Source organism: Pelodiscus sinensis, chromosome 1, assembly GCF_049634645.1.
Source record: "Pelodiscus sinensis isolate JC-2024 chromosome 1, ASM4963464v1, whole genome shotgun sequence".
Classification (NCBI taxonomy): domain Eukaryota; kingdom Metazoa; phylum Chordata; order Testudines; family Trionychidae; genus Pelodiscus; species Pelodiscus sinensis.
Genome location: NC_134711.1, coordinates 219480958 through 219508012, shown reverse-complemented (window position 1 = coordinate 219508012; position 27055 = coordinate 219480958). Strand labels below are relative to the sequence as shown.

Sequence of the window (27055 nt, the reverse complement as noted above, 5' to 3'; positions counted from 1 at the left end):
CTGCATTTTTTTTAAATAAAAGGGCATAGTCCTAGCTACATGTCTTTGATGCAAGCATAAAAATACAGAACATGTTCCCCCTACTGCAGATGTCATGCATGATGACAAAAAAAACCACATTTTTTCAGTATAGTCCAAGAAGCAATGAAGATTGAAGGTTTTACAAATTTGATAAATCTTCATGTGAGTAACATAAAAATCCCCTCATCCATATGGTGTTATTGCACTGTGCTGCCATAAAACCCAGGGAAAAATAGGACACCAGTTCTTTCATTGAAGACAATGATTCCTTGCACATTCATTTAGCTTCCTTTTGGCATTGTCCAAAATAGTCCAGCACTGAGCAGCTCTGCAACGTATAATCTTTCTACACCTCAGCGACAAGTATGGCTAAAATAAATTAAAAATAAGTAAAACAAAAGTTAAAATCTTAACAAAAAATACACTTAATCCAATTCTACTAAGGATATTTACAAGAAAAATAGCAGGTAAATCCTCAGCTGTGCGTACCTGAACATCCAGCCTTCATCTGAACAGATCAGATTCCAAATCTTTTCCTGGAGATTTCATGAAAGGTTGTTTTCCATTTTTTCGCTCCTATATGATACTTATTAGATTTTAGCCCTGGTCTTTACTAGGGAGTTATTTTGAAATAACTCCCATTATTCTGACAGAAGTGAAGCAGCCATGCTACCAAGCCCGTTATTTTGAAATAATGGAATGGTAATTCCAAAATCTGTACTCCTGCTTTCCATGTTATTTCAAACTAGTGTTAGTGTGGACTCTCTGATACAGCTACTTTGAAATTATTGGCCTGCACCAATTACTCACAGCTGCGCTTGTGACTGCTCTGGCCACACCTGCGGGCTCCACTGCTCCCCTTCTCCTGCAGAGCTTTGAAAGCAGCAGGCAGCAGAAGAAGGGCTTGTGGCATGAGGACAGCCTTGCCAACCCTGTGCTACACAGCACTCATCCCAGGAGTCATGTTAGACCCCAGAGCTCCCTCTGAGCCCCCTCATGGCTGCCAGCACTCCTGCAGCAACTTCGGCTGCAAGTGGCCAGGGACGCAAGAGAGCACTGGCCTGGACTGGTGCAGAGATCCTGGATCTCACTGAGGTCTGGGCAAGGAGACCAACCTCCAGGATCTCCGCATAAGGAGGAGAAACACCAATGTCTATGGCTGCATAGCTGCCAGCCTGGATGAGAAGGGACACACGCAGACCCTCAACCAGGTCTGCATGAAAATAAAGGAGCTCCAGCAGGCCTGGAGTGCAAAGTGAACATTCTGGGGTGGCACTGCACATGTGCCTGGTACTACCACCATCTCAATGCCATCCATGGGACCTCTCCCCTGTCATTGTTGAGTCCAGATAGGACATGCTTGGAGTTATCCTCCATGAGGGTGGGGTTGTGGAGGTGGAGAAGGAGGAGGAGGAGGAGGACGAGACCATGCCCACAAGCCAGGAGCTGCTCCTTACCCCGGAGCCAGTTCCCCCCTCCCACGATGTCTCCCAGGCATCGGATGAACTTCAGGTGAAAGCACTTCAGGTGAGTTCTATATCGTTCCCTATGCATACGCAGGGGCAGGTGATGGTCTGTGGGGGACCGCATGCTCCTTGCTTGACCTACTCAGCCTTGGGGGTCAACAACAGCCTGTACATGTAGGTGCACATAGAGTGCCAGTCTGAAGCATTGAACCCCTTGGTCCTTCTCATAAGGTTACTGGAGAGGCCTGCCTTATTAAGGCCTTCATGGTGGGACACCTTTCTCTGACAAGGCACCACTAAGTAGGCTTGGGTAATGTAACCACACAGCAGTGCCACTCATAGCACAGGCTCATAACCATACTCAGGCAGTATTTACTCCCGGTCAAGTGTGGTGATGCAGAGGAGACTGTATGGGAACCTGCTGGGGGAAGGTAGAGGAGGGAACCTCAGTAGCACTCTCTTTAGCAAGAAGGATTTTCTGCTCACACACACCTCCCTCCAACAGGGAGGGATAGAAGTTCTCTCTCTGCAGGACACCACCAATGCCGGTCCCAGAGTGTGTGAGACATGGAAGGAGGCTGAGACATCATGTCCCCCCCTTCTGCCTTCAGGCACCTACCCTGGCCAGCACCTTCTCATGCCTGCTTGTCCCCAGGCCGTGGATGTAGCGATGCTTCCCTGGTTTGTCCGTGTCCCTATAGGAAAGTGCCCACTGTCTAGATAACAGATAGCCTTGGTCAAAGCATAGCACCATCATCTGAACTGAGACCTTCGGAGTTGGTTCAGAGATTAGTGCTAGGCTTCATACGCAGTTTCTCCAGGGACGACTGCCCTTGTAACTTTTCTTCAGAGCTGAGCCAGCTGTGAGTGTGGCATGTCCAACACCTCCCACATCATCTTCCAACTCCGTGGGATCTGTAGGAGGAAGAGAACCTGGGAGGAGCTAATAAGGGAGCAGATGGCCTGCCTGTAGTTCCTCATCTGGGGTGTCAAGCAGGAGTGCCAGGAGTGGGCCGTTGACCATGAGGAGTGCCAGACAGACCAGGAGCAGTGTAAAACCACCTGGGACCAGCTGTTGAGCCAGCACAAAGCCATGTGCTCCTCCATCACCTTGGTGTTGGAGCACATGGCCTCGTGCATGGAGCAGACCACCAGCTACCTCCTGCCCCCGGCCCTGCCCCTATGGTTTCCCCTCTTTCCCCACCCTCTCCCAGGGGCCGCTGGGGCCCACAAACATGAGGCAGTGGGACCTCGAGGCAGCCAAAGCCTCCAAAGCTGACCAAAGAAGGCATCAGTTCCAGCCCCATCCCTGAGCCCCTCCTTGGTGGGGTCCATGCTGCCCATGTAAGGCTTCAGAAGCCAGGGGAGCAAGGAGTAGGCTGCGTCACCCAGGATGCACATGGGCATGTCCACATCCTTGACCTTGATGGTGTGGTTGGGGAAAAAAGTGCTGGTGGGCATTTTTTGGAACAGGCAGGAGTCCCTGAAGATGCAAGCATTGTACACCTTCCTTGATCACTCGCAGCTGATGTCCATGAACTGTTCCTTGTAGTTTATGAGGGTCTGCAGCACCATCGAGAAGTACCCTTCCTGTTTATATAGTCTGAGGCATGGTGGTCGGGGGCCAGGATGGGGTTGGGCGTGCCTCCTATGCCTCCTATGCCCCTCATCCCACAGTTGGGAAAACCCATGGTGGCAAAGCCATCCACAGTGGTGTCAATGTTGCCTAGAACGATGACTCTCTATAGCAGCACATTGTTGAAATGCATTGACTATTTGATTAGTCAATTACTTGATATTTAACAACCCAAGTAGGTTGCTGTCAGGTGTCCTGTTACCTGAGGGCAGGGAGGAGCCATTCTCAGGGCTTCAGGAAGGTGGCCTTCTGCATGCAGAAGTTCTGTAAACACTGCTGGTCATCCCACTGCTGAAGAACAATGCAGTTCCACCAGTCCAAACTGGTTTATTTCTGCCACACCTGGTGTTCAATGGTGTCCAGGGAGCTTAGGGGCATTTGCCGCAGCAGGAGTGCCAGGACCTGGGTGAAGAGATCCTCTGGGTCGGGCTGATCATTGGCCTACTGGAGCAACATGTGGGCAGTCTGGATGAATTGCACCATGAGGCTCAACACTAGGCCTGTGAACTTGACATTGCTTTGCAGCAGCTCTGGCTCTATGATGTCAGTGCCGTGGCATCTGCAAGGGCAACCAGAGCACACTGCAGTCTGGTGTGTCTAGACTTCATGGCTCCGTCGATGGAGCCATGTAAAGTAGCTTACTCGACATAGTCAAGGACATAGTCAAGGAAGAGGGGATTTAAATAATCTCCGCTTCATTAAAATAAAAAGGGCCACCGCGCTGTGCTGTCAATCAGCTAATCCGGCACAGCACAGCAGTCTGTGATTAATTTTGTTTTTCTGAAACCAGCTTACTTGAAGCATCACACTCACCGATGGCCCCTTAGTGTGAAATAAGATCTTCTTTCTGCTGAGAGAGAGCTCTGTGGGGAAATTTTGAGGTCCTTAGGAAAAAAAATGCACATCAATTTTGGATTGCACATCCCCCAACTGCCTCACTCTGAGGATCTAAAATGTTTGGTCACAAGATATGACAGCTCTGAGCAGCATAAGTAACTCTACTGAATTCTGGGCCTTGCGAACATGGTCCATTTGAACTGTTTTGCTAAGAGAGCATAGATATGTTGGTTGTGACTCTGGCTATTACTTTAGTGCCCAGAAGTTACTTCTAAATACACATGGCTGGAATCTTAACAACAACAACAACTGCAACAACAAGAAAAAGCAATTAGACTATAGAAATGGCAGCTTTTAAACTCAGCGCTAGTGTTTCCATGTCATGGTCAACAATACAATTTCCAACTGTGTACAGAAAATTTGTGCAAAGATTTAAAAGCAAAATCACATAATATCCTTGAGTGGAATGCATTTTAAACAAGGGATTAAATTCCACATTTAGGATATATAATTTGAATTGTATATAATTTGAATTATAAATGCTGCATCATAAATGCTGACAATGCTAAAGCAAGATTTGCCACAATTTAGTGAAATGCACTCGCACCAAAATCACTTTCTGATATTTAATTAGCAATTACTAATTAGTATTTAATTCCAACAACTGCTGTATAAGCACTTGCATTCATCTTGAAACAGTTGCTTGAGTTTACTACTATATGAATCATACTGTCATTGCTAGAAAAGATCCTTTTATGTTAGCTTACTTATGAAAACTTCTTTAGTCAGGATAGGCATGGTAGTTATAAAAGTAGTGCTATCTTCTCTTTTCCATTTAACACTGAAGAAAGAACCTATTAATGCATAAATGCCAGAACAAATTATTTCAGCACTGGCATGTGTCTTTTTCTCATGCCCATTTATTATCTTTTGTGGGGTGGTCAAGCAAAGAATAACCCTCTTGCTGGTTTTGTTGCTGCAGTCCACTACAAAGTCTCTATATTATTTTGCAATTCATAAGCTTTTATTAAATCAGAACTATGACCTCCCTGGGAGAAAGTGACTGTTGTAGCCTTTAAAACATCAAGGTAATTAATATGTAGAGCCCAGACCGCATTTTAGTTCTTTTATCAGACTCAAGCTAAAGCTGGTCAATTTTTGTGATTTTGAATTTCTTATAAATGTACTAAAAGGTGACTGAATTAAATAGCCATCAATGAACATCTGATGTTTAACATAGAAAGATTTTTTTTGTTTCAGTAGTTCTCTGCTGATCCTCATTAACTGCAAGAGCAAGGTTTCTTAATTTAAAAACTAATCAAGGCAAAGCGGCAACCCCACACGACACAAAACGAATGAATAAATATGCCTTCTCTTGATGAGGCTACATATTCTTTCATGCTTTGAATACCAGATCATAATATTTGCCCAAAGACATTTTTAGATTCAAGGCAAGGGATTATTTCTTTGTACGGAAATACATAAACCAGCTTGGTTCTTTTTTTGTGGGCTAGTTTATAGATTTTAGAGGGATAAAGTAAAGAGTCACTAAGTACTGCTTAATATAAATGACTGTGCTTTTGTTTCAAAGATGGAAACTTACAATGGACTTTCAGGAATCTGGTATATTTTTTAAATGCATTTTGATTTTTTTTCCAATTCACTGTATGACTCTTAAAAATAAAAACCCAAGCTATGGGGATTAGAATACTATGGGTTGGATTTTTTTTGGATAGAATATGGAAGCTGGAACTTTGCAAGGTTCCTCCATCCCTATTAATGAAACAGATGGTTGAACCGTCTAAAGCTCAGAATAGTAAACACAGAGCTCCTTTCATATAAAGGCATAGAAAGGAACCAAACTGTAATATTCAGTTCCTGTCTTCACTACTGTTTTTCCCTCTCTAAACCATGACTTCATTAAAAATAAAATAGTCTCCCATATAATTGTGGGATAATGGGAAGAGCACATAAGGACTCATTGTGATTTGTTTTACTACGTAAATTGCAACTGCATGCAGCATTCCATTTCTCAAACACTTTTTAAAAACAACAAATACAAAAATACATCTCAATGGTCATTATAGTAAAACTGTTTTAAAATAAGGCTTCTAAAATTAGATAAATTAAGTTTTCAGCTGCAATTTCTTTGGATTGAAAAAGTTATTCTTTGACATACCAGTGGAGCTGGAATCAAGAAGGAAAAAATAATATATTGTAAGAGGAAAAGCCTGGGATGTTCTTCTTCTTCTGTATGCTTGTAAAATGAATGCACAGGGTACTTAGACCTGCTCTGTCTGTTTTGCATGATTTTGTGGTGCACTGAAACCACACAGCCACCTCAAACAGTGCCGTGGGCTTTCAGATGGCATGGATATCTTCACAGTAACCCTTCCTATCCACTACAACTGGTGACATGGCCAAGGTAAAGAAGATGTTGCTGGAAGTGCTGTTGCCAAAATGATCCCCTTAGGCAGAGGACCCCAATCTGTAGGGCATGTTCCCCTATAGGGGTGCTGAGGAAAGTTGGGGAGTGTGGCTGGGGCACAGGCCAACCACCCAAAGGAAAGGAGAGAGAGCACCACCGTACTCCATGCCTGGCCCTAGCCCTAGTTCCACACCCAGAGTCCCAGATGCTGGCCTGGCTGTTGGTCCTATACCTGGGTACCTGGCTGTCAGTCGTATGCTGGGAGTTGCAGCCCGTACCCCCTTACCCTTGTGCACATCCATCTATCCCAGAGTTATAGCTCCACTCCCGGGTCTGGCTCAAGGATATGAGGGGCTGTGGCCGGGGCAAAGGGGTTGTAATGTAAAAAATTTGGGGAAGCAGTTAGGGAAGCTTGCAAGGATAAATAAGTTTGCAGATCAGGAGATTGGTAAATAATTATGACAATACAGCACAGATGCAGAGAAATCTGGATCACATAGGGAACTGGGTGCAAGCAAACACTACATGTCTTAATACAGACAGATGAAAATTATATTTACTATCTAGTAACAGAGAATGTATATTATATTTATAGAAGGGGAAAATCTATCCTGGGAAGATTTGATTTGGGGTGAATGATCAGCTGAGCATGCATTTACAAAGAAAACCTGTAGCCAAAGCTAATGTGATCCATGGACATATAAACTGGGAAATCCCAAATAGGAGAAGAGAGACTACTGTTGCTGGAATACTTTGCCCTATTCTACTGTCTACAATTCAAGAAGGATGATGATAAAATGGAGAGGTTTCAAAGAGCAGCAAGAATAATTGAAGTATTGGAAAACATGCCTAATCGTGAGAGACTCCAGGACTTCAGCCTATTTAGTTTAACAAAGGAAAGGTTAAGGGTTCACTTGATCACAGTCTATAACTACATACATGGGGAACAGTAATTTGATAATGGGTTATTTCAATTAGCGGACAAAACTATAACAAGATCCAGTGTCTGGAATTTGAAGCTAGACAAATTCAGACTGAAAAGAAGGCATACATTTTTAACCATGGGGTTAAAATAAATCATTGGAATAATTGACCAGTGCCTGTGGTGTAAGGCCCAGGATGGATTGTCAATCACCAGCAATTTTTAAATCAAAATTAGATTTTTTTTCTAAAAGATATGCTCTAGTTCACACAGGAATTAATTCAGGGAAGTTCTACGGCTGTGTTATACAGAAGGTCAGACTAGATGAGCACAGTGATTCCTTTTGGCCTTTATATCAATGAGGTTTCTCTGAGTTGTGCCAGGGGCAGAAATGGCTTCTTGCCAGGTTCAGAAACAGATAGCATAAATATTACTACCAGCTGAGCTTTGTAGAGCACTGCTGCAGCTGAGGATCTGTCCCAGTATATAAAAGTAATTCAGTAGATTGCTAAAGGAATATAAAGTCTTTCCCTTGGATGGGTTAGTGAAATCTCTTCTAGGTTGGGCACTGGGTAAACACTGGTGAGGTATTATAACTATATAATGGTTTCCATGAAACAAGCTGTTGATTTCACTCCCATTTCCAATTAATTGAGTTCAAAGTGGAAGAACACTACCAGAGCTAACCTGACCTCCTTTGTGGACCAAAAAAAAAAAAAAAAGGAAGCTTATTGCTTCTACAGGAGCAAGAGAAAGACACATTGGCAGGGCAGAGTAGCGTCTCTTAGGGTATGCCTACATTACCCTCCTAGTTCGAACTAGGGCTATGTCTAGACTGCAGGCTTCTTTCGAAAGAGCCTCTTTCGAAAGATCGCGTCTAGACTGCAGGCGGATCTTTCGAAAGAGCAATCCGCTTTTTCGAAAGAGAGCACCCAGCGAGTCTGGATGCTCTCTTTCGAGGAAGCCCTATTTACATTGAAGAACGCCTTCTTTCGAAAGAGGAACTTTCGAAAGAAGGCGTTCTTCCTCGTGAAACGAGGTTTACCGCCATCGAAAGAAAAGCCGCGTTCTTTCGAAATTATTTTGAAAGAACGCGGCTTGAGTCTGGACGCAGGGGAAGTTTTTTCGGGAAAAGGCTACTTTTCCCGAAAAAAACCCTGAGTCTGGACACAGCCCATGAGGGTAGTGTAGACATACCCTTATAGAGTTGTGAATATACAGGCAGTCCCCGGGTTACATCAATCCAACTTACGTTGGATCCCTAGTTACAAACGGAGGGGGGCGCAGCTAGTGCGGGGTACCTCCCCCACTGTCGCTGCCTCCGGCAGCGCGGGGGGCGCTTCCCCCCAGCAGACCAGGGAGACGCGGAGCTAGTGCCCGCCCCCCAGCAGACCATGGAGACGCGGAGTGGCTTTTCTCGCCGTGGAGGACGCAGGTCTGCTGGGGGGAACAAGACACCAGCCAAAAGGGAGCACCCTAGAGTGGAAAAATAAATTTCCTAGGGAACAGCAGGAGCAGCAGGCAGTGAGACCCATTGTGTTACAGTCCCCACCTTGGGAGCAACAGCTCTTTCCCTCTTCAGCACTAGAGCTGCAAGTATCTTGTTAGTGTCACATGAAATTAACAAGTCCCTTCCAGCCTGGCAGAGGTGAAGCTGAAAAATTACCCAGTGGTGTAGGTGGGCAAGAATGGGGAGGAGCAGGGCAGAAGGGAAGAGGGGATAAGTCCCAAACCCACACCCTGGCTGGAGCAAAGCAGGGTAAGCCCCAAGGGGATGGGTCTGGTTGCAAAGTGGGTGAGTGGACAATGAGGACCCACCTGTGGCTAAACTCCTGTTCCCAACACAGAATTTTTCTTTAAAATGAATCCTGTGGATAAATTCACACACACACACTTCACAGGAAGGGATTTCCATTTTCTGCTCAGCAGAATACAACAACAGCTTTGATTGTATCAATATTTCACTGTGCTCTCCAATGACTATTGATTACACTTAATACCCATTTCACTGAACCATCTGTAGCAAATTCTATTTGGAACAGTAATATGCATTGAATACACTTTTTTTAGTTATAATAAACAAAGATTCTGACTATTAAATGAATAACTGGGATCTTTCAGGTACCCCAAAAGGAAGATCTGGATATAGCATGAAACACTGAAACTTATGATCAATTTTTAATTAAAATATCAACCAAAAAAACCTTCATATCAAAACAGTATGTGTTTTTCTTAGAATAAGGAAGTTGTATGAGAATCAGGGTCTTTTCCACCTAACTCCAGCTCCCCGTCCCCCCCCAAAATATGTACCAGTTCCGACTTACATACAAATTCAACGTAAGAACAAACCTACAGTCCCTATCTTGTACGTAACCCGGGGACTGCCTGTATTCAGTGAGTCCACTGACTTCACTCATCGTAAACCTGTTGGCTACGTCTAGACTACATCCCTTTTTCGGAAAAGGGATGTAAATTAGATGTATTGCAATTGCTAATGAAGTGGGGATTTAAATCTCCCGTGTTTCATTAGCATAAAAATGGCTGCTGCTTTTTTTCTGCATGGAGCTTTGTTGGAGAAAAGCGCCAGTCTAGACGCTGATCTTTTGAAAAATAAAGCCTCTTCCGAAAGATCCCTTATCCCTCCTGAAATAAGGGATAAGGGATCTTTCGGAAAAGGCTTTATTTTTGGAAAGATCAGCGTCTAGACTGGTGCTTTTCTCCGACAAAGCTCCGTGCCGAAAAAAAGCGGCAGCCATTTTTATGCTAATGAAGCACAGGAGATTTAAATCCCCGCTTCATTAGCAATTGTGATACATCTAATTTACATCCCTTTTCTGAAAAAGGGATGTAGTCTAGACGTAGCCAGTGAGAATTTGGCTCAATCTGAGGAAGTTTTCATTGCTACTCTTCATTCTGTGGCAGCCCTGCAGACAGTGGACTTCCCTTCTCAAGTCTATTAGTCTGCCTGTTTTCATGAGCATTACGGTCACTTTATAAAATTATTTATGAACAATTATGATATATGCCTTTTTGGAACAGTAAATCTTCTATCAAATGTAATATTGTGATTTGGGTCCATCCTCCAGTCCATCATAGTATCACCCTTACCAAAAAACCCTTATAATTACTGATATATTTTGCAATTTGCATTCACATCTCACTTTCTTTATAAATCTTTCCAGTAACAAAGTATTATGACAGTGGTCCCCAACCTTTTGAGGTTGTCGGGCGCCAGGGGGCGTGGCCATTTGCCCGCCGGGCGCCAGGGGGCGGGGACACTTGCGCGCCTGGGGCGGGCCCCCCCTTGACGCATGCCCGGGCGGGCCCCCCCCTTGCCGCGTGCCCGGGGGTGGCCCCCCCAGCTGTGCGCCCGGGGGCGGGGCCCCCCCATAGCCACGCACCCGGGGGCAGGGCCCCCTCCAAGGACCTCACGCCCGGGGCCGGCGCTCCCCCCCCCGCCGAGTGCCGCGCGCCCGGCGCTCCCCCCCCCACCGAGTGCCGCGCGCCCGGGGCCGGCGCTCCCCCCCGCCGTGTGCCTGGGGCCGGCGCCCGCCCCCGCCCTCCCCCGCCGAGTGCCGCACTCCCGGCGCTCCCCCCGCCAAGCGTGCTCCCCCCGCAAGCGCCCGTGCGCCATGTGCCCGGGGCCAGGCCAACCCCAAGCACCTGGCGGGCGCATTGAAATGTTCCCGCGGGCGCCATGGCGCCCATGGGCACCATGTTGGGGACCACGGTATTATGACAATTCTTTTTCATTTCCCAAATGGGATAATCTGGTATTTTGTTCTTTGTGGAGCAGTCGTCTCCAACCTTTTTAAGCACAAGATCACTTTTTGAATTTAACTGCAATCCAGGATCTACCTCAAACCCAAATGCCTTTGCCATGCCTCATTCATGCCCCTTCTCTGAGGCCCTACCCCTGCTCACTCCGTCCTCCCTTCCTCCTTCCCCCATTCTCCCTCCCTTTCACCAGGCAGGGGCAGAGGGTTGGGGCACAGGCTCTGGTCTTGGGCTAAGGGATTTGGAGTGTGAGAGGGCTCTGAGCTGAGTTTGGGGAAGGGAGTTGGGGGTACTGGAGGAGGTTCAGGGTACAGGCTCTGTGAGGGTGTTTGGGTCCAACGGGCTCAGGACTAGGACATGGGCTTAGGGCAGGAGAGGTCCATATAAATTCCATGATAAGATTGGCTGTAGACCCAAATTGCAGATGTGAATAGCCCTGTAATGCTTATATGCTTTTTGTTTTCCTTTAGCACCACCTGGAATGAGTGAATCCAGATGAAACAGTAGTAAGAAACTACACACTAATCTTTAGCTCCACATTTATTCCATTTCTATTGCTTCCTTACTGATTCACAAATGCCAGAAGTGGGATTGGGTAGTTCAATATCAACACCTGCTGTGAATGATGGAGAGCAGCAGCCAGCTAAACAAAACACATATGTAATTAAAGTTTAAGGCAAAAAACTTTTCAGTGTCACCCCTGCAAAGCTGGTAGACCACTGTAGTCTAAATATTTTGAAACCAAAATCCTCATCATGATCTCAAGTTGTGAACAAGGAGCTGCTTAAAGTGAGGAAAAGAACAATGTGAAGAAAATTGTTTCCCTTAACAGTGACTGCACTGCTTGCCTACACTATACTACTTTTTAAATAGGAAAAAAAATGTGGGAATGTGCCCTATTGTATTTAAAAAAAAAAATTGACTAAAACATGAACTGCTATATGCGAATTTCATCCTCTTCTTAGAATCATCCTGCCTGGTATACACAGTCTGCATGATCACAAACATAATCTTTTGTAGTTGTGCCAAGGTGTAACAGACTTGAAGCTATGAAAAAGATAAGTAGAAGCTAGGGACACCTTCAAATGCAAAGAGTCCTTCTGTTGTGATATCTAGCAGGTGGGCCCCTTTAATAGCCCATCTGGTTTGATGAGAAATATTTCCCATTCTGATCTCAAGGACAAATGCTGCCACATACCCTATTAGCCTATAGGTTCAGTTCTTTGTTCTAAATGTATATTGTAGTGGATACCATAAAAACTCCTTCTGAAAATAGACAAGAATTATGCTGGATATATAAAAGGGTATATAAAAAGCAAGCATTAAAAAACAAAACAAAAGTCAACTTTCTTAATAAACCTTATTAACATCTCAGGACTTTAAAGCACAGACACCAAAATCCCTTAAAATGTAGAAAAGATTAAAAAAGGCAACCCCCCACCATACAAGAACAATAATTTCTAAAACAAAATACAGGACTATGTAGCACTTTAAAGACTAACAAGATGGTTTATTAGACGATGAGCTTTCGTGGGCCAGACCCACTTCCTCAGATCAAATAGTGGAAGAAAATAGTCACAACCATATATACCAAAGGATACAATTTAAAAAAATGAACACATTTGCCCACAAAACAGACATTAGACAGGATCACAAAGAAAAAACAGTTTTTTGCCATTTCAACCAGAAAGGACACTGTCTCAATGACCTAATCACATGCATCCTACTTCAGAAGACTTTCAAATCTGTACTTGAAAGGGAATCCTCTGAACTGGCATTCATGCTAAAATTCGACACTCTTCGCAGGGGGGGGGGGGGACTGAACAAAGACCCCAACTACCTTACCCATTACAAAGATAGCTTTCCCAATTATCACCTCTAATACCATTAACTCACAGACATTTACCTTCCTTTCCCCCCTCCTGCATCCCCCTTCTGTTCTGAAATGTGATTTGTCCTTTTCATATGTGTTCATTTTTTTTAAATTGTATCCTTTGGTATATATGGTTGTGACTATTTTCTTCCACTATTTGATCTGAGGAAGTGGGTCTGGCCCACGAAAGCTCATCATCTAATAAACCATCTTGTTAGTCTTTAATGTGCTACATAGTCCTGTATTTTGTTTCAGCTACACCAGACTAACACGGCTACATTTCAATCATTTCTAAAACAGAGTAAACTAGTAGAGCACATTTGGTCACTATCCTGATTTTTACATATAAAAATAAAATTTCATTGTATCAAATATTTTAATAGGCACTATAATATCTAGGGAAGGTAATTCTTGAAATCAAATAACACTCTCATCCTTTGGTTTTTTTTCCTCCTCTTGCAGCCTTTTAAAAAGCTTACGAATTGCATTCATTAGCTCAGGATATGACCTTTCCATAAAGACTAACATCCAGCTCAGCAGTCCACACTGAACAGCTAGGACACCATAGTGATAAATCAATCATCAGGAAATCTGCAGGATAAACAGACAAACTAGTGTGTTTTAGTCCATTTTCCTTCTTCTCTTGCTGCTGCAATATTTCTGTCATCTCTCTGCTTCCATATTGCTTTTGTCTTTATGCCCCCTCACACCTGCTATCCAAACCTGCCTTATCTGCTGCAATTCGTCCAGAAAGCAAAATGCTCACAAAAATTAACTTGTGCAAGAGCTGTCCAGAAATATGACAAAAACAGTATAAATGAGTTGCAAGAGTCTGTGCTCTGTGGCATGTGCCTGCCTTTTTGCTTGCATTTTTGCAATTCCAGAAAAGGTTACTTTTTTCAAAGCAATGAGTGGAAGGTATGCATACAGCAGTGCCTTCCAATTTTCTAATGGGTTTGCATGTAAACCTCCTAAATATGACTTGAAAAATGTGCCTAGGTTGGTTCCACCAAGGGACTCAAAATCCCATCACAATGTTCAAACATGAAATTGTTGACTTTGGTATTATCTTACTCATGGCATTGTTTTTATCTTGAGCTTGTACTTTGTCCTGACAGAATATTCTGTACTTTTGGGGGACTGTAGGAAGCAGGGGAACAGGAAAGAATCAGAATGCTCATAGGCAAATTTTAAACATCATAAAGCATCACTGAAAAAAAGTAATAGGAAATTTTGCTATGGGTGGCTCATGTACACCCCAGTGAGCCACCTGAATTCTACCACATCTATAATGTGAGAGAATGGCAGCAGGAGCAGTATAGTGGGGCTTATGAATGCCAAACACACTGAGAAAGCAGGCTTTGCAATGGCTGAGAGAAAGCTGACACAAATGAGCTGTTGAGGTAGATCATGGTCAATTCCATCTTCATCGACAAAGTGAGAAAAGGAGACTTCTCCTTTCCCTGCAGAGCACTGTGAGACGTATGGACAAAAAGAGTTTTAGATGAAAAGTGCTAAGTACTATTATTAAAAACCATCTTTTCAAGTCCCTGCTATGGCTGCTAGTCTAATCCATAGGCTGAAGAAGTGGTGGTGATACGAGGGGCTGTGCAATAACCCTGCCATCTTGGGCCTGTGCAGCCCCTACAGAATCCTTCATAATGAGTGCTATTTTCGTAACACAAGGTGTACACTGAATATGAGTTATCTAAGGAAGGAGCGAGTAGAATATCAAAGGAATGGGATACATTTTTACAGAAGTTTTCTAAAGACTGGGGCAGAGCCATAGCTGGTGTAAAATGGCAATAGTCCATTGGCACGTACAGAGCTATGCCAGATTACTGTAGCTGAAACTCAGCAGCATTTCCCCCATCCTGAAGCACAAGAGTATCAGAATAAGACCTTCTCTGACAGTGGAGAAGCAAGTGGCCTTATAGAAGCTTGAAATGCCAGACAGCTCTTAGTCAGTTGGGTATCAATTTAAAATGGGGAAATCTACAATGGGAGCTGTTGTGATCCAAGTAGCCAAGGTAATCAATACCCTTCTGCTATTGAGAGTAGTGACTGTGTGGAATGTGGAGGACATAGTGGAGGACTTTGCTATGATGGGGTTCCTTAACTCTTGTCAGGCGATAAATGGAATCTACCTCCCTATCTTGGCACCCGACTAGCATGCCAAAGAGTACATAAACCACAAGAAGTACTTCTCCACGGTGCTGCAGACAATGATGGATCACATGGCCATTTCACTGACATCAACAGGGGATGGTCAAGAAAGGTGCATGATGTGTGCATCAGAATGAGAGGGGAAGGGCCCAGATATAGCAGCAGGCTGGGGGCTCACACAGAGCCAGTGTGTTCTGCATCCCCCATTTGCTGGGAGAGTTCAACTTTTCCTTCTCACAGAAGTATGCAAGTGTGAGGTGGAAGGGAGGTGGAAGGGAGCCTGGGTGTGGCAGCAGAACAAGTCAAGGTTCCACATGGTGCATGTGTGTTCAGCAACTCCCATTAAATGGGAGAGTAATAGTGGCTGCTACAGATCACACCCAACTGCCTTAACCCACTTGTATCATAATAAAATAATGTGAACACACCAGAAGTGCCCATCCCATGATCAGTGCCCAGCTATGAGATGTCCTGGGAAGAGAGGATTGTCTCCAAATTATAAAAAGGTCCTAGCTATTAAGTGACATCAGTTGCTCCACTAACATACTGCCCATTCTCCTCCTCCTCTTCATCATCCACACTGTCCGCCATGTTGCTGCCTGAAGCTGACTGAGAATTGTCTTGGGAGGAATCCATAGACTAGCTAAAGAATCTGGTTGGGTCGCCACCAAGGGTCACATGCAACTGCTCACAGAAGCAGTGTGTTTGCAGTGATGATCCAGATTGTTCATTTGCCTCCTTTTTCTTCTCGTACCGCTGCCCCAGGTCCTTTATTTTCACATAGCACTGTTGGTCAGCCATGGTGTATCTTTTCTCTTCCATGCCCTTTGTGATCTTGGCATAGATACCATTATTCCTTTTGCTAGTTTATAGTTATGTGAGAACAGATTCCTCTCCCCATGGGGTCCAGGATCTCCTGCACGCCCCATGCTAGTGCTCGTCTACGACACTGAGAAGTCATGGTCAGGTGTGCTGATGAGGTGTGCTGCCCACTCCCATGTCTGCTCACTACTGTGGCCACACAGAAAATGAAATTAAAATTTTCCTCATCTGTTTCCTGTTCAGCTGGAGAGCAGTAGAGTGGAAAGTCCTGGCCAGAGCAGTCACCATGGGGTACTGTGGAATATGGGTATGTCTACACTAGCCCCCTAGTTCAAACTAGGGAGGCTAATGAGGGCGACCCAAATTGTAAATGAAGCGCAGGATTTAAATACCCCGTGCTTCATTAACATGTTCCCGGGCAGTCGCCATTTTGGAAATTGACTAGGCCAGAAGAACTGCCCACATCTACACACGGCAGAGAAGGGCGATTCCAAAATAAACCCCTTAGTTTGAAATAACAGTTAAACCCGGAATGAGGTTTAATTATGAGCTCCAAGGACAGTGGAATAATTGTGAATAAAAGTATTATTAAAGATTATTTATATTGCCAGATGACTTTTTTTCCTTAGGAAAATCACCATAAGTGGCCATTCAAAGGAAATATTATTACATTGAGATGCAGTCACCACTCATCACATACTTAAAGTACGGACTGAACTCACAATTCTATGGAACCCTTACTGGCAGATTTGTGGTTAATGACATCACTACTCTCCACTTCTGCAAAGCTTGTCTCAAGAGTGACTATCAAGGAAGGAGTACTGCAGAAAGGGATCTAGCGGTCATAGTGCACCACAAGTTAAACATGCAAATAAACCAAACACTATTCTGGATGCATTAACAGGAGTGTTGTGAGCAAGACATGAGAAATAATTCTTCCACTCTACTCTGTGTTGATTAGTCCTCAACTGGAGTATTGTGTTCAGTTCTGGGCCCCACATTTCAGAAAAGATGTGGACAAATTGGACAAAAAGGTCCAGAGAAGAGCAACAAATATGAAAAATTCTAAAAAACATGACCTATGAGGGAAGACTGAAAGAACTGGACTTGTTTAGTTTAGAAAAGAGAAGACGGATATGATAGCAGTTTCCAAGTTCCAAAAAGGATACTACAAGGAGGAGGGAGAAAAATTGTTCCCCTTGGCCTCAGATGATGGAACAAGAAGCAATGGGTTTAAATTGCAGCAGGGGAGGTTTAGGTTGGATATTGGGAACAATTTCCTAACTGTCAGGGGATATGTCTATACTACCCTCCTATTTCGAAATAGGAGAGTAAAGTAGGCATATCGCAATTGCAAATGAAGCCCGGGATTTGAATTTCCCGGGCTTCATTTGCATAAGCGGGGCGCCGCCATTTTTAAATCCCCGCTCGTTCGAACCCCGTGATGCGCGGCTACACGCGGCACGAACTAGGTAGTTCGAACTAGGCTTCCTAGTTCGAACTACCGTTACTCCTTGTGGAATGAGGAGTAACGGTAGTTCGAACTAGGAAGCCTAGTTTGAACTACCTAGTTCGTGCCGCGTGTAGCCGCGCGACACGGTGTTCGAACGAGCGGGGATTTAAAAATGGCGGCGCCCCGCTTATGCAAATTCAAATCCCGGGGTTCATTTGCAATTGCGGTATGCCTACATTACCCCTCTAGTTCGAACTAGCGGGGTAGTGTAGACATACCCAGGGTGATTAAACACTGGAATAAGTTGCCTAGGGAGGTTGTGGAATCTCCTTCTCTGGAGATAACATAAGAACATAACATAAGAACATAAGAACGGCCGTACTGGGTCAGACCAAAGGTCCATCTAGCCCAGTATCCTGTCTACCGACAGTGGCCAGCACCAGGTGCCCCAGAGAGGGTGGACCGAAGACAATGATCAAGTGATTTGTCTCCTGCCATCCCTCTCCAGCCTCTGACAAACAGAGGCCAAGGACACCATATTATCCCTTGGCTAATAGCCTTTTATGGACCTAACCTCCATGAAATTATCTAGCTTCTCTTTAAACTCTATTATAGTCCTAGCCTTCACAGCCTCCTCTGGCAAGGAGTTCCACAGGTTGACTACATGCTGTGTGAAGAAGAACTTTCTTTTATTAGTTTTAAACCTGCTACCCATTAATTTCATTTGGTGTCCTCTAGTTCTTCTATTTAGGGAACTAATAAAAAACTTTTCTTTATGTGCCCTCTCCACACCACTCATGATTTTATATACCTCTATCATATCCCCCCTCGGTCTCCTCTTTTCTAAACTGAAAAGTCCCAGTCGCTTTAACCTCTCCTCATATGGGACCCATTCCAAACCCCTAATCATTTTAGTTGCCCTTTTCTGAACCCTTTCCAAGGCCAAAGATGTTTAAGAGCAGGTTAGATAGGCACCTGTCAGGGATGGTCTACATGGTGCTTGGTCCTGCTGTGAAGGCAGGGGACTGGACTTGATGATCTCTCAGTGTCCCTTCCAGTTCTAGTGTTCTATGATTCTATGAAAAGCAGTTGTTTAGTAACTTTGAAATCCAGGCATCTACTTCAGATGCCCCTTATCTCTCTCCCCATTATGAAAAAAGCTTAAGTGTGTCACCCAAAGAAACTTGAAGTAGAATAGGAAATAGATATCAAAACTCCTCATGTCCAATCCTGTGCATTTTTTCCTGTTGGTCAGATTGCCATTCCTTTGGCATGCTACTATGTTCTGTCTTCAGGAAGCAATGGAAAGGAGCTAACAGCAGAATAAACTACCAGTTTTGCCTCTGGTGAATGGAATTAACTGAAAATGAGTTTTTGCTGAAATTAGTGATTTATATCAGTTAGATAAGGACCATTAGTTGACCAATCAGAATGAATTATTTCCATTTCCTGCAATCTATTACATTTAAATTGTCTTGTACAAAACATTACTTAGATGTGTATCAGTTCAGTCCAGCACACAGATTCTAAAAACTGTGTCACATGAATAAAATGATCTCCATTTGTAAAACAATGCATAAAGACAGGGTTCTGTAAATTCAGTATGTGCAAGAAAAGATTTGCAATTCTCTTGGTGCAAATCTATCCTAAAGGCAGTGTCCCAACCCCACAACCCCACAGAGGATTGCCCATCCCACAAGGGGATCACCTGAGTATAGGGGGATCACCAGATAGTATAAAACTGGCAGAAGGCTCTTATATAATGACAGCACCATATAAGAGAAAAGGGACATTGCTTGAGAAAAGTGGATATATTCCAGGAACTTTTCCCCTATACCACACCAATTATAGGTTACATCTTTGCCCATAATAAATGTTCCAGTCCAGCATAAGTTAGAATAGCTCTAAGGTTTCTTAACATTAATTGGGAGCATGTGGGAGCAGGGATGTCCACAGAAAGAACAGTATTAACAACCTCCCTGTGGAAGATGCAGTTTATCTGGCCTGGGAAAAGAAGCCCCAGTGATTCTCAACTTTTTCCTGAGGAATATTGGCTGTTGGCATAGATTACAGCCCAGCCAAAGAGTTTCCCTGGCATCAGGATGACCCCACGCTCAGGGAGTTCAAAGGAAGGCTAAAGTCATGTTTGCAACCTTCCAACCTGAGTAGCACTTAGTGTTTTTCAGAAGCAACTGTATTTGTGGCTCTTTATATTTACATTCTTTGTGTATCTACCATCCTGCGGATAAAACTGTGTATGTGTTTGATACAAGGAATTGCAGCAAGAGTGAACCAGTAATTAGAAAACAGAGATCCAACTAAAATTACATAGGCAGCATTTTACATAAGACATCACCTTAGAAGTAATTCATTTATCTTTGTTTAGTCTGAATGGACTGTTTGTAAAGGTAAATGACTTTCAAATGCAAAGGGTGAGTACAAGAGGACACCACAACTAAAAAAATACAGTGAACTTTTTTTCCTAATAGGCACCAAAGGGCTACTTTTTTCATGCCATTATGAAAAGTGGTCACTTAGGCTGTATCCAGACTCAGGGGTTTTTTCGGGAAAAGTAGCCTTTTCCCGAAAAAACTTCCCCTGCGTCCAGACTCAAGCCGCGTTCTTTCGAAATTATTTCAAAAGAACGCAGCTTTTCTTTCGATGGCGGTAAACCTCATTTCACGAGGAAGAACGCCTTCTTTCGAAAGTTCCTCTTTTGAAAGAAGGCGTTCTTCAATGTAAATAGGGCTTCCTCGAAAGAGAGCATCCAGACTCGCTGGGTGCTCTCTTTTGAAAAAGCGGATTGCTCTTTCGAAAGATCCGCCTGCAGTCTAGACGCGATCTTTCAAAAGAGGCTCTTTCGAAAGATGCTTTCGAAAGAGCCTCTTTCGAAAGAAGCCTGCAGTTTAGACATAGCCTTACTGTACTGTGACTTCAGATGGAAGAATTCTCATGAGGACTAAGATTTTACTGAGTCTTTGGAGAGGGCTGCACTTATCAGGAGACCATTAGCGAGGGTGTTGCCACAATTCACTTGTCATCTGCTCCATGGAACTATGTCACCACCCTGCTCTTTACTGAGCCATTCTCAGTTATAGGAAGACATTAAACAAGACATTGGCAGGCTGCCTCTCTTGAACCTCATTATCTTGTACTGTTCATTATTCTGTCCTACTAAACTGTATGTATCATTTAGACAGCTTGGATTTTAAATTTTGAGATGAAATAGGTTGTGAGGATAAACAAACATTTTTATGTGAGAAAAATAAATGACTAGTGATCTAACTTAGTGGCTTAAATTCCTTCCAGATCAAAATGGCCGTCCTTTACTACTGCACTTCAGACATGCAAATGAGTGAATCATAGTGCTAGAACAGATAATATAGAAAACATAACTTAAACAGCACTTTCCCCAACAGTATATCTAAAAGCATTTTACATGCTTTACATGTATTTATTCCAAAAGCCCCAAGACAGGAAAGTATTATCTCAATTTTACTGATGGGAAACTGAGATACAAAGTGGGTACATGAAATACCCAAAGTTACATAGGAAATCTGTGGTAAAGTTGGGAATTAAAAACAGGTTTCTCAAATCCTGTGTTAGTATGGTGACTACTCGGTCATTTTAGACTTGCTCAGAAACTCAGGGAGTAAAAAATCTATTTGGGATAGCCCACAGATTTGAGAATTTTAAAGAAGCCAAATTATATGAAAACAACCCACTCCATTATTTTACTGTTGGAATGATTCTTATTTCAAGTTTTGTTTCAGTATACTTAAGGTACAGAGAGCATACAAATGCATTCACCTCTAAAGCACCTAAGAAAGACCCTTAATGGGGCTGCATTTCAACCATTAGCTTGAGTAATAGACAAGTAAGCTTTGTTCAGTTCCAAATGGAGAGCTCAGACATCCTCCTCTGTATCTCCCACAGAGAGTGCTGTTATTCCACCTGCTTTTTCCCCCTACAGAAAAATAAATTACATCACTGTAATGCAGCAACTATACTTTGGCAAATGCACCAGCCATTATTCACTCAACGACACTTGAAGCCAGACACTATTCATTACTGCCAGTTAATCTGTGACAAGAGAAAGTGCCAGAGTTAAACCCAATTCTTTTAGGAAAGTATTATTATGTTTATCATATTTGGTTGGCATAATGCCTGGCCTGAAGGGTCATTGGCACTCTTGGTGAAAGGATCAACTGGCTATGGGTCAGTTCTAGACATCGACTTCAAAACAGGTTTTGAAAACTGCTGGAATAGGATGAGGGATGTTCCTCATTGATAGGCAAACAATTAGAAAATAAACAGTACCATGTTACAGAATATAAAGCAAGAACATTTTGGAACATCCTTAATATAAATGGTTCACAATTTCTCATCTTCCACCGTAGTTTTAGTCCCATCAGTTTATGTCTCGCTGTCTATTTAAAACTAACAGTCAGAAATTTTGATGGGCAAGATGTGTATGCAGGTAAAGTAGAAAGTATAAACCTTAATATTTTAAGAGTAAAGTAAGATGTAAAATGTAATAAACCATGCTATGCAAATAATAATAAACCTGAAAAAAGTGTGACTTATTAGCATCATGCATACGTTTGACTAAGGACTGCTCTGCCCAGCTCATCGTGGTGCTTTAGCTCATTTGTGGCAACAGATGGCAGATTTATTATAATAGCTAAAGGTTAAACATAGTGTACTGCTTTAATCTTAATGTGGTGGCAATAAAATGGTAAGCAAATTTGTATTGAACAAATGCTGACTACCCAATGACCTTGTTACTTGTCTGCAGTTCGAACATTTTGTGATGGAGACTGTTTTATCCTATCAACAAAATGCCACTGTGAAACATTAACAACAGGATCACAAACACAACTGGGGCCCAGTGAACACTTCCCTAGCAGCAACATTTAGGCTGCAGTCTGCTAGCTGATGGGCATATTCAAAATTCTGGGCTTCTTCAGAGTCAGCTACAGGAGGTGGGAATAAGCTGGCTATTATATTAGTGGCCACATTTTTAATGGCTCTGCATCCACAAGTGGGAAGTATTGGGTAGTGAAATAATCTGAAAATCTGAATGTTTATTTAGGTGCCTAATTGAGAGGGGCACACTTTTTTGAAAGACTGGCCCCAGTTGTGGATGGTGAGCATTTGAATATCTGCCCTGAGTACCCTTGAAAATTTGAGTCTCAGTGAATATCTGAGTTTGTAAAATGACCACGATAAATTTACTGTATAGGTATCAATTGATGCATGCCTGCTCTTATTTAGTAGTGACTATCAAAAGAGATTTCTCTGGTTATTATGACATTATCAGCCAAGTCACAAACGGGTGGGCAGATTAGTCTGTAACTTTAAAAATGAGTATTCTTGTGGCACCTTAGGCTATTTCTATACTACAAACTTTTTGCAGAAAAGGCAATGAAAATGAAGTGTTCATTAGCAATGTTTTGCACTTCATTTGCATAGTCTCTTCTGGTCCTTTTAGTGCAAGAGGTTTTTGCACAAAACCAAGCAGTGTGGACGTGTCCGTTTTGCTCAAAAAACCCTTTTTGCATAAGATCCTTATAACTCTATGTTAGGGTGCCTATTTTAGAGACATAAGGATCTTGCACAAAAAAATAGAGCACACTTTCTTACTTCAGAAATCTCTGTAGCACTGATTGCAAGAAGATAAGTCTCAAACATATGGATCCAGGCAGTAAAAGCAATTGGAGACTCACCTGGGCTTTGCAGAAAGGGTGCAGGTAGGTTCAGAAGATCCATCCTTGTCGCCAAAATGTTGTATCATGCAAGCAAGGTACTAACAAACTTCAACAGAACTGTATTTACCAAAAGTGTACCTCTTTACAAAGCCGCTGCACCCCTCTGAGGCTCTCACTCAGCCCTGGCTAATCTCCTCCCTCAGCCTTCCTGTTTCCTGTGCTTCCAGACTCCCAACAGCCAGTGCTCCCAGTTCTAATAATTACAAGCAGCATCTAAAACACCAAACTTCTCTCCTTGTATTTTACATGTGTAATGCCAACAGACAGACTCTGGTTGTCTTCGACTGGGTCAAACTTAGGACCTCTGAGGCTTAATGCATGTGTAACTATTCCATGATCTAAACAACACATCTCACTTGGGCCAGGCTGTAGTAGCCTCATCAATCTCCAGCTGATGTAACTGCCACTAGAGGGGGAAAGATACCACACCAAGCAAGCAAGAGTTAAAAATGAATTAGCACCAGTAAAAAATTTTGAATCTCGGGGAAAAAGCAATGGTGTTTGTATGCCAGTAGTGTTCTAGGAACTTAAAAGAGTTCTAGTTCTTGAGCACTAAAGATATATCTCTTTAAAAGTTGCCTTCCTCACTAGTGGGACAGAAATGAAGCAAGTTGTAGTATTATCCAGTAAAATGCAAGCAAACTATCAGGGTAAGAGCAGGAACATTCAAGATTCATTTTAAAATTTAAGGGGGAAAAATCATTAGATTTCTATTGTTACTTTTTAGTAGACAGCCCTGAAAAAAAAGTGATACATAACTTGTTTCATTAGATACCCACTTCACAGAAAGCCCTATATTCCAATGGAGCACAATCTAGGTTTTGTAAAATGAAAGCCCATTTGACTATACAGAACTTCTGGGCAACACTGCTCTGTTGATAATATCTGACTCCATTCTCTAATCTCCTAGATGCACTCTTAAATGTCTGCCTCATTGCTGAGGAACTTCAGAGGAGAGTATGGAGGTAGAAATGAACATCAGTACTATCTAGCCTGCAAATGACTGATCACTGGTTTAACAATGACTTTAATGAAAATCCTGTGAGCCAAAAATAAAGTTAAAAGGAGAGACTGTTACTAATATCATCTTTATAATACATACTCCAAGGATTGCTTGTGAAAATGATTGAGGGGAATATTATATACACATGTCTCAGAGGAAGGCACTGCACAAATGACTTGCAGTTGTAGCAAAGGCTCCCAGTTTTGTTTCTTAACCCACTGGGTTTTTAATATGGGGCATGTTGTTACGAAGTATTTTATTGGACATGCCCAGGCTATAGGGCATATGTTACAATTAGGACTTCCATTATCATTTCAGTGGATACAAGCCAGTTCTGTTCTGAATAAAGGACTATGTAAGGTGTTTAAGAATCAAGGAAAAAACCCCAGAAGATTTCACAAGACACATAGCCTTATTTCAATCAAAATCCTATGGCATTAATGTTTAAAGTGGTGCTGGAAAGAAACCAGATGTTTCCCACCTTTCCAATTTATGAGTTTTTGTTCCTTTTTGACACACCCCACGTTGTGACCAAATCCACTCTTATGCTTAACCCAAGTTAATTGGCATACAAAACTGCAAACTGTATCATTCATATGATTTTATCAAGAGGCTGCTCATGTAAGGATAATTTATCATTCAAATGCTCCCTACCAGCCAGATAGTACAAAGGGAAATTGCAGCAAAGTTGGATTGGCTTTGCTGCTGCAAAAGAAATCAGACTAGGGAAAAAAAGGCACCAATGTGATTGAATTTATTTAGCTCAGTTTTGTGCTCGGGGTTGATTTGTGTGTAGAGAAGGATCTGGCAGGGAAATGAGAAAGAGATAAGTACATATACAACTTTACAGTCGCTGATCTCTGATTTGGGGATGTTGGGAGCGGGGCTGGTTAAGTAATGATAAGACTTAAAGAAGATTTGGGGTTGCGTATGCCCAGTTGCAACAGCTCCAAAGGGCTATTCTGTCAGCTGAGGCTTGCCAGAGTTTCAACCATGTCCCATTTCCCTGACAAAGCTGGCTGACGAGGTTAACAAATGTATCCAACAAAGGAATGGGAGCAGAGGCCATAATCTAACTCAGAATGTGTAATTTTGTCTTTGTTTCCACCTGCTGTCGGGAAAAAAATCAAATGTAAATACCTGAACTCATTCAGATAACTTTGCAACAATTGTAATTATACATTTCTATAAACCTTTTAAACACGTTAAATAGGTCCTGTACTATTTATAGAAAAATTATCCTCTCTGTAAATTGATTTTTTTAAGGTGCTTCTTGACATAACTATCAATTCTAGGTCTCTGGCACATGCAGCCTACAGACAATATTAAAATAGATTGTCTCAGATTAATTTTGCACATCATGAATCCCCTGTAAGAAATAAATGGATTTAAATGATGTGCTTCAGCATTCACAGTTTTACAGACCTTGTAACAAAGTGATCCAAATCAATTCTCCTACACATTCACGCATGAAATGTTTTGAATTAGTATTTCTAAAGGGGATTTTGAAATGAATGTAGAATTACTTTTTGCCACAACTACGTTTTCTAAAAAAAATAAAATAAACCTCTTACTGGCTTATAGCACACAAATGAGTTCATCCTGTTTATGCATAGAGATCCTCAATATTTTGAAATATTATGCTTCACCACTGAGTGACCTAGACATATAAGATCCTATAATGTTTCAAGCTATAATTTCTTCCAACTCCTACGTATCATGTTATGAGTCATGAGTTGCATTTAAATGCAATCTTTCATCTATTTTTGCATGAATTAGCATTACCTTGAAAATATGATGTGTTGCAGTTAAACAAATCAAATTGTGACTTTGTTTTAAAAAATGGGATCTTAATGGGAAAGGGCATGAATTGGTATAAGGTGGTCATGACCATCCTGACCTTCCCGGTATCTCGCCCCTGAAAAAACAGCATGCGGGGCATTAAAGAAAGTATAAATTTTCATAATGCACCTACCAATTTTGCAATTCTAATTCTTGAACCAAATTTCCTGCTGAGAGATTAAATCACCACATCCAATTAAGCCCATTTTAAAACTCATTATAATTTTCACACAATCATAGAAAGAAATTAGAGGTGGAAAAAGACTTATTAGCTAGACCATTCCACCTGCCTTCTTCCTATAATATGTAGTTTCTAGTGAACAGACAGTATTTTAATTTTCTGTTTGTTTCTCCAATCCTCCATGTTCATGTTTTTGCCCTTATTAAAGCTGTAACAGCAGTTGAGAAAAAGTTAAAAGTTTAAAAATATGTTACAAGCACTTATGACTAAAATTTAAACATTACCCAGGTCATGTTATAGTGGTTTATGAATATCAAATCAAATTCTCCAGGACTATATAATAACTTCCTAATAGAATTATTCAGGGGTTTATAGAGGATCTGAATCTTAAAACTAATATAGTTAATAAAATCACAAAATTTATATTTAATCCAGGCCTTCTGACAATGTAGGATTTTCCCCACTGATATATTAAATGGTTTGGCCAATCCAATTTTGAATAACAGAAGTAATGTGGCTACTATCACTTCCCTATTTTAACACTCACAAAAAGTATTTTAAGGATAAAATTAGCAATCTCTGTAAAATTCTTGGAAAGGTAAAATGCTATATAAATTCGATTGCTAATTATTACAATTATTCCTTTCAGAAACTATTCCAAGGGTGCATCTACACTACACCCTTACCTCAAAATAAGCCTTGCAATTTGCCCGACACAAATTGCATCGCTTATTTTGAGGTAATTTCAAAGTAGCTTTTTTTGAAATTTGGCACATGTAGACAGCACCAAATTTCAAAATAGAACTCTATTCTGAAATGTTCCTTAATTTTCATGGAACGAGGTACAGGGACATCAG

At 42.2% G+C, this 27055-nt stretch overlaps 1 protein-coding gene across 5 annotated transcripts in view; it reads right to left on the bottom strand.

Moving 5' to 3' along the window:
* The window catches only part of NLGN4X (neuroligin 4 X-linked), a 250699-nt gene that overhangs the window by 24324 nt on the left and 199320 nt on the right, over positions 1-27055 (bottom strand). The gene's annotated exons all lie outside the window — the stretch shown is intronic.